Source organism: Chelonia mydas, chromosome 4 (genome assembly GCF_015237465.2).
Source record: "Chelonia mydas isolate rCheMyd1 chromosome 4, rCheMyd1.pri.v2, whole genome shotgun sequence".
Classification (NCBI taxonomy): Eukaryota; Metazoa; Chordata; order Testudines; family Cheloniidae; genus Chelonia; species Chelonia mydas.
In genome coordinates, this window is record NC_057852.1 from 135,284,977 (window position 1) to 135,290,618 (window position 5,642).

The following is a 5,642-nucleotide window of genomic DNA, read 5'->3' on the forward strand; positions in this document are numbered from 1 at the left end:
AACTAGTATTGGCCTGGTATTGTGGCTGGCCCTTTAGGGTCAGAAGAACATTTTGTATATGTGAGCAGAGTTTTTAAATAACTTCTTACTGTACTGGACCCAGGTGCTGATTGGGAGCCAGAGAACTGGAATGCAAGAAAGGGGGCTGTGTGATTTCCTTTTTTGCTTCTTGATAACCAGTGTGAAGGATCAGAAACACAGTTTGTGACTGGTTGGTGAGTTTAATTTCAGTGTGAATCACCAGTTTTGGGAGTTCTGCTCCCCCTTTTGCAGCCTGCTTTGACTTTGGCATTTTCAGTGAGGGCTGCCTCAGGCACCCCAGCTCACAGAGGGCCCTATAATACACACTCACCAGTGGGTCACAATTGCACAAGCAACCTTAATTCTCGCATTTCCTAATTTTTGGGTCCTTGGCTTTGCAACCTGAATATTCTTTTAATTTAGGATTTTTCTACGCTTTACACACCGTACCCTCTATATTTAAATATTTATCCACATATCGTCTGAGAAAAGCACAATGGAGTGCTTTAACCAAAATGTTAGATGCCCCTTTTAATATTCAACCTGTTTAGCTTTAGATTGGCTACTTTTAATGGTCAGATCACCCTGCAAAGCCAATGCATCCCTCCTAGAGCAACTGGTTTAAGAATCTTTACTTATGCTAGCATAGCTCGACTTGGGATGAAAGTTTGAGGAGACCCATTTGGTGGTGATGGGGCTGCAGCTGGAGTGGGGTCTAAATAGTGTTCAATCTATTGTGATGAAGTCAGACCAGAAGAGTGGTGGAAAGCAGATATATCAGCCTCAGGATGAGCAGGTCGCTGTTCCCTGCATAGCCAAACAAAGGCTACTCCAGGCCAATCAAGACACCTGACGCCAATTAACCAGTTAAGGTTGTTAGGCCAATGGAGACAGGTGGAACCAGTGGTGAGCTGGAGCCAGTTCGCACCGGTTCACGTGAACCGGTTGTTAAATTTTGAAGCTGGTTTAGAACCGGTTATTAAAGGGGTGGGCAAAATCTGCCTGAGCTCTCAGCTGGGGAGGCTCCCCTGAGAATCCTTTTTAATTTTTACTCACCTGGCGGCGCTCCAGATCTCTGGCGGCACTTCGGCGGCGGGTCCTTCGCTCACTCTGGGTCTTCGGCGGCACTTCGGCAGCGGGTCCTTCAGTGCCGCCGAAGACCCGGAGCGACTGAAGGAACCGGTTCTTCAGCTTTTGGCAGCTCATCACTGGGTGGAACCAATCAAGGTCTCACTCAGACTGCTTAAAAGCTCTCCTTTCGAGTTCCCTCGAGAGAGTCCAGGTGAAATGAGCTGGAGGAGGAAGCATTGCTGTATCCTGAGGTAGGGGTGAAGCTAGGGACCACGGGGGAAGTGGCCCAGGGAATCAAAGCAGCATTTAGCGGTGGAGGGAAAGCCACCAAAAGCTGGTGCCATTAGGGTCCCGGGACTGGAACCCGGAGTAGAAGGCGGGCCCGGGTTCTCCCCCCTCCCTCCTCCCCCAGAGATCCCCTTGAGAGGGGACGCAGGACTCGGTCCATTCAGGAGGCCGAACTGTGCCTACTGAGCTCTACGGAGCAACACAGACTGTGGGGTGTTCCCCTGTCCCATCTCCCATACTGGCCTGTGACGAAAATAACTCAAGAGGCTGTGACTCTGGCCACTACACTGTGAAAGGAAGGTCACACTGGGGCCTTCGTGAGTTTCTGAGGCCCCTGGGTCCACCAGGAAGCGCAGGACCCACAATTACAGGCTCGGAACTTTGTCACACTCTGCCAGTCTTATATACTGGGGGAAAAAAGTGGCGTGTCAACGAGTGCACTCACCCCTGGTGATGCCTCCTTCTGGCCATCCTGGGGATAAACTCTAGCCAGGTATCGTGCCCTCTCGCCCTGCGGACCCCTCTTGCTCTAGGAACTGCAACCATCTCTTCATGACTTGGCTCCCCGACTAGGCCACTCTAGTGGGGTGGTCACCCCACTCCAGTTTGGAAGGGGTTAAAAGCAAACAAGGGAAGCTGGTTGGGTGGTCAGCCACAGGTGTGGGTGCATCCAATTAGGGCACAGCTGGCCCTGATAAAAGGGCAGGTTGAGAGAGTCGGGGAGAGAGAGAGTGTCTTGTCCAGCAGTGGAGAAAGAAGGACCTAGCTGCCCAGTAGAGACAGGGGTACCTCGGATAGAGCAGTACTGGGAAAGGGCAGGCTGAGCTGGGGAGCTCTGGCCTGAGGCCCTCCCAGGCTGAGGCCTTGCGACAAAGGCCTGAGGAGGTCCTAGGGCTGCAGGGAGGCAGCCAGGGCAAGAAAAGGCAACAGGTCCAACTGACTTGCCAGTGATGAGCGGCCATTTCAGACTGAAGTTTGCCCGAGAGAAGGGGCTAGATGACGACTGGCAGTAGCCACTGAGGCAAGGTGGGTATAGGGGGTTGGGGTTCCCCTGGGAGGGGAGACCCAGAGTGTGGGGACACTGCCGTGGGGCAGCACCCCAAGGTAAGGGGCACCGTGGTCCAGGAGGGACTCGGGGCCTGAACTGACGGAGATAAAGGGACTGCAGAGGGGCAGGTAAGGGCAGGGGGGAAACTGGCCAGATGCGGGCGCTCCTGAGCTAATTCCCGGACTGAGCAGCAGGAGGCGCTGCGCCGGTGAGCCCCACCTGCTACAGTCACTACGTGGTTTCCCTTTCCAGGGGTTACCCAAAGTCCTTCCATGCAAACCGTTTCAGACAGCCTTCTCCGGCACTGTCCTGATGGTGCCACTTCCCCAGTGGCCTGTAGGGGAACCCAGACTCACCCACTACTCCAGGTTCCAATCCAGGGCCCCTCAGCTCAGCAGTTCTGGGCTCTACCCACTCATCTCTCACTGCACCTTCTCTGGACTGCTTCCTGCAGCCTTTCCCAGTAACCCCTCTCTGTTGCCAGCTTCCTGGCTTAATAGGCCTGCCTGTTCCTGCCCAGTTGAGCCTGCTTTCAACCAATTCCCGGTTCCCTGCTGCAGCCTGTGGAGTGATTAGCCTGTCCAGCTGTCTCAACCCCTTCCAGGCTTGTGTGGGGTGGACACCTCATCACAAGATGTAAGCTTTGGTCTGAGTGAAACCAAATATATACGGGAATCAGAATGATTGACCATGGAGCTTCCAATAACCCACGCTACATTGCCATTGATTGCAGGTTTCATAGGCTGCTCTGGGAAGCTTTACTGAAATATTCTTCACAAGTCCAAAATGACCGAATAGCTGGTGCAGGGATTACATAACCGGAACCTATGAGGAAATTTTGCAGAAAAATATAAAATAACTCCACTGTGTCAGCAACGTAACAGACAAATTACAGATACAATACATGCTAAGGGTAAAATCCTGGCCCCCGCTAAAATCAATGGGAGTTTTGCCATTGACTTCAATGGGGCTGAGATTTCACCCTTCAAGGGTTGTCTTCTGTGTGTTCAGGGTTCAAGCTGAGCTGGTATTGCTGACATGACCCATCAGGGCTTCTGGCCAGTGGGACATGACTGTACTAATGCAATCTGCAGCCCCTGGGGGCTTCAACTGCTGTCCCTGGGGGTTCTAGTCAGTGAAAGAACAAAAACAACCCGCAGGGACTGCAAGGAGGCTCTAGAAAGAGAGGGAAGTGCTATGTGCCAGCATACCAAAGAGAAGGAAAGGATTCAGCAGAGAATAGTGGTAGAGTTGGGAGTAGAGTGTAACTGAAACATCTTTAATGAATGCAAATATCTGCAAGGCACTACAATTGCTAGAGCTGGCTACCAAAACCTCCTGATTTAAAGGCAGAAATCACACAGGAAACAGCATCCCTTCCTGCTACACCACCATACTGTCATTATGACACTCATCCTGCCGCCCCAAGTAGCATGAGCATCCTTTGGTCCCACTCCAGCTCCACTGACAGTAGCTTTGCCGCTGGAATAGCTGTAGTGTAGACATCCTCAGAAATAAAAACATATATTAAATAAAACAGACGGCACAAACTCCAGTAATTGTTCTGTTGCTATTTGGGACCTACAATGTCATCTTTGGTGAAATCTAAACCAATTGTCTGGTGTATTTATGGGCATTTTACAGACTCTGGAAGGTTAAATTAGCGATTAAATACACTTTAATGAGGTTTTTTTTAGATTAATAGATTTGTTGAACTATTATTTGGTAAATATCCCATGGACACAAAATAATCTTTCATTTTCGAATCATTTTTACATTTCTACCCTGACTGGGGTCCGCAAAAGATGATTTGGTAAATTCTTCTATTAAAAACAAAGTGTAAAACAGGGGGGGGGGGGAACCCAAAACCAAATACCTCCCTGGTGCTGGTGTAGTTTGAATATACTCTGGCTGTTTTAAGGGGAGTTTTTCTAAGGCCCAAGGCAGCTAGGCAGCTCCCACTCTTTGAAGAACAAAGAACTGTTCATTTCTCTTTGCTGTGTTGAGGCGGTCCAGAAGCATTCAGTTGGCTTCAGAAAATCAAGCCGTTTACTGCCTCACAGCAGTCTGATTTACTAGCTCTGATGCCACCCAAAACCTCACCATTCAAGAACATGTTAGCAATCTTCTAACCCACTGAATATCCCATGACCGTCACTGAGAGGATGCACATTATAAGGGCCTTTCTCAAAGCCCTGCAAGAGAGCCGCTCAGAGCTTCAACTTGGGCAACAAAGAGCTCAACTATAGCCTATGATTGGAAAAACAGAGTCCCAACTGTCTGCTTTTCACAGTCTAGTTAACCTTTTAACATACAAACCAGAGCAGATTCTTTGAAGCTGCTACGGTCTGTTGTATAAACACATTTAGAGAACCAGAAAAGTCTTTGACATGCCTCCACTGACTGATTGCTCTTCATACACCAAAATGTCATCCACACTTCAACATCCTCTTGAAACATTTCAAATAAATCATTGCACTCATAACTCATATTGCATAACAGAGCAACTGCTTGCCTAAAACCACTTGGGAATCAAAGGCAGTTTTGAGCATTAAAATAGCCTATGAAACTAGCAAACTTTGGGATTTCTGTAATCAGGAAACAAAGTTCCAATTAAAAAAGTACATAGACGGATGGGAAAAAATGCTCTTTGGCTAAGACCTTATTTGCAAAGCTTCAGCATGGAGCAACTTTCACGAACCCCTGACAAATGGTACTGAAATACAAGCATCAAGGTAACAGGGATATAAAGCTTATACTAACATTCAGAAATGTAGCTCTAAAATTGAAATTAAACTCCTCTTGCAAGGAAATTAATGTGCTCGTTTAAGAGCTGATCCTGCAGTAAGCCCCATGCAGAAGGACCCACTACATCTGCCTGGATTTGGGGAGGCTCCCTACAGGCAAACGTCTTCCCTGCCGTTGCAGGATCAGGGCCATACTATGTCTTTGTCACAGGGCAGCCTAGGCCCTTTAAGAGGGAACTGCACCAGCCCAGCTGTGCCTTATTAGCAGCCTTGATAGGATAGAGGACAGATATTCCTTATAAAGAGCCAGAGGGGAACAGGAACAAGGTAGAGGAATCTGTGGCAAAGAGAAGGAGCAAAAGGCTTCAGGAAACCCTGATTGGGAGAATGGTTGGTGCCTGGAAACCAGAAGACTGAGCTCCAGCTAGAAAGAACTGGGAGTGGTAGCAGCCAGGGACAGAAGAGCT